Source organism: Megalobrama amblycephala, linkage group LG12 (assembly GCF_018812025.1).
Source record: "Megalobrama amblycephala isolate DHTTF-2021 linkage group LG12, ASM1881202v1, whole genome shotgun sequence".
NCBI lineage: Eukaryota > Metazoa > Chordata > Actinopteri > Cypriniformes > Xenocyprididae > Megalobrama > Megalobrama amblycephala.
Genome location: NC_063055.1, coordinates 14,866,921 through 14,870,187, shown reverse-complemented (window position 1 = coordinate 14,870,187; position 3,267 = coordinate 14,866,921). Strand labels below are relative to the sequence as shown.

The following is a 3,267-nucleotide window of genomic DNA, read 5'->3' as shown; positions in this document are numbered from 1 at the left end:
CTTCTGGTGTTTTTTAGTCAATAGGTTGTTTGCAATCACGTGGTTCTGGTGACACGCGAAATTAATGTGGAGGGAAAGCAGTGAAAATTGGAATGGAAGAGATGTGGAAAAGTCTGCACTGTGCTGGTTTAGAAAGGTATAAACAGAAAAATCACAACATATTTTGGACGTGAACCTTATGTTATGAAGAGGAGCGATTTTTCTACTGAATTGAAAGACTTGACTGCCATTGAGGAGATAGCTATAGTGAATGTGAAGCTACCGTCACGCCATGTTCAGTTCTAGTCTGGTTTGTTTATATTGCACTGCCTTTCTGCTATTGATGTTAAGGGCAGTATTTTTGATTTTCTTGATTGTGAAAAATGTCGCCATTGTAGGTCATTTATGCTGTATCGAGAATTGCAACAGGAGCTCACATCATCGTTCATGGAAAAAACTGGAAGGTGTAATACAATTTTCTATGTGTAAAAACACACTAAAGCCCTATTCGGACTGGATTAGTTTTACCTGGGGAGGTGGGTAAAGTAATTATTTTAGTCCCGTCCGAATGTGCCATCTCAGTAATCATTACATATCCCTCGACAGTTTTTCAGCATCCCTGTAACTCCTCACACTTACCTGGTTACTTTCCTTACCTGAAATACGAGTGAAGTACTCGTACCAAATACCTAGCCCGGAGCCCTCTCTTCAGACAGCATGCCAAATACACATACTATTACTATCTGATATGCATACTATTTACTATCTGATTATTTGTAAGTTCACACTTGGGAAACAAGCACACTCAAAAAAATGATTCAGGCCCTTCATAGATATGACACATTTAAATTTAATTCACTTTACTTAAACATATCTAATTAGGAGTAATACGTATTTATATTTAATGAGTCTAACATAAAATATTTAAATAGTTTAATCTATGAAATGTATTTAAATTTGACCAACTAAATTTAATTACATTTGGGAAATGGGAGTGCCTTCTGCGCATGCGCGAGACACGCTCAGACAACGCACTCGTGTGACCGCCGGCGCCATTTTCTCATGCTGGTGAAAGGACCGTCTCGGCTGAGTCTCTGCTTTTGGATATTCGTTTCTGGTAAGTACTAGTTGTTTTGTGGTTAAATAATGATCTCAATGCCAAGGAATGTGTATATCATAATATTGAGTGAAATATGTTGGGTGAAATACAGCGTTAAAATAATTAATCGAGGTGAATTGTTTTAACAACTGGATACAAACGCACCTTCGCTTAAATTCAGACTCACGTAATGTGCAAAATAGCACTGTCAGTGAGCAAAACCAGCGTACAGTCCAGAATATGACTATAGCTAACTGGCTTGATTTCATTCATTGAATACGTTGGCTTGCGATCGACTAACGTACGTTACTCAATTCAAATCAAGTTTGCTAGCCCAGGGAACAAAGTGATGCAAATTAATTTATAGCTAGCAATATTTCCAAATATAATTATGCATGCTTCATACTTTTTTCCAGCTTGAACGTCGCGCTCATCAAAGTCACTGCTGCACACGTTAGCTTAGCTAGTTCTGTGGCATTCCCGCCATTTTATAACATCGCAAACCCAACATATCTAGATTTTTTTGTTTGTTTTTTGTTAAAATGATGGATCTGTGTCTCTGATGATGAGTCTTGTGTATTTTTTAAATTTTCTGTGTAATGGGGAGCATCAGAGTTTGTTGGGACTCTGTATAAAATTGAACCGTGTAATCAAAAGCGTCTGTTTTCATACGTTAACGTTATTCAAATAAAATTTACATCTTTTTCACAGTTTGATGACGTCATTGAACATCATTGTGACTACCTCCTAGAGATGGTAAGTCATATTTCCTCAAATAATCAGATTTTTACATGTAATTTGTTAAATATGGTGTGTAATAATACTTTTATTCTTATTTTCAGGATTGTGAATGTGGCAGACACACCCCTCCACACAAAAAGTATGTGTTTTTTCTATTACTAGACTGATTATTTATATATATATATATATATATATATATATATATATATATATATATGTGTGTGTGTCAGTCGGAAATATCAGTTCATTCATTTTTTTTAATTGTAGTAATCCAGTTAAATTTTTGTATGCACAAGGAGTATGACAACAGCCAGTATGATCTGATCTCACCATCATCGAGTCTGCGATTACATGAAGAAACACAAAAGATCTGAGACAGAATAAATCCAGAGGAACCACAGCAAGGTTTCTTAAAGTGTCTTGGAGACATTGCTGCAGTTCTTCTGGATTTAGTCTATCTCAGTTCTTTCTGTTTCTTCATGTAATCACAGGTGGACTTGATGATGGTGAGATCAGATCATACCGGCTGTTGTTATGCTCCTTGTGCATATAAAAATCTCAATAGATTATTACAATTAATGGCAAAATTAATATTTGAAAATGTAAATTTCCTACTGACACACAACAGCAAAAGATTGTGAAGGTTGTGAAAATACTTAGACTTTTTCACAGTACTGTATGTATGATATATATAATATATTTATTTTATTTTTTCCCATCTTTCCACAGACTGGCACAACTGTATTGACACCATTAGCCATCAATTACTTTTATCCACGCTCTCATCGCAGGGCATCATAGGAACTGTACATTGCTGGTGTGAATATCACAGGTAGGTCTTTCAATCAAGCACTAGTCACAGGGATACCTGAAGGGTCAGTTCTGGGACCCTTCCCTTCTCTATATTCATATACAATACCGGTCAAAAGTTTAGACGCATTACTATTTTTAATGTTTTTGAAAGAAGAATCTTATGCTGATCAAGGCTACCATTATTTATTATTATAAAAATACAGAAAAAACAGTAATATTGTGAAATATTACAATTTAAAATAATGGTTTTCTATTTTAATATACTTTAGAATATAATTTATTCCTGTGATCAAAGCTGAATTTTCAGCATCATTACTCCAGTCTTCAGTGTCACATGATCCTTCAGAAATCATTCTGATATGATTTATTATCAATATTTGAAATGCTTAATGTCTTTATAACCTGTGATAATTTTTGATGAAGAAAAAAAACAGCTTTTATTCAAAATAGAAATCTTTTTCTAACAATATAAATCTTTATCACTTTTTATCAATTTAACACATCTTTGCTGAATAAAAGTATTAATTTCTTAAAAAAAAAAATAAGAAAAAAATTACAGACCCCAAACTTTATAAAATATTTATTTTAAATAAATGCTGTTATTTAACTTTTGTTTATCAAAGAATCCTGAAAAA

General features: G+C 33.8%; 1 long non-coding RNA gene across 1 annotated transcript; it reads left to right on the top strand.

Annotated features, from left to right (window-relative positions):
* The first annotated feature begins 1,788 nt into the window (after positions 1–1,788).
* Positions 1,789–2,644, top strand: LOC125279414. Its single transcript, XR_007187379.1, has 3 exons — positions 1,789–1,834; positions 1,921–1,958; positions 2,549–2,644. It is a non-coding gene; the product is annotated as an uncharacterized LOC125279414 (long non-coding RNA).
* Positions 2,645–3,267: the final 623 nt, after the last annotated feature.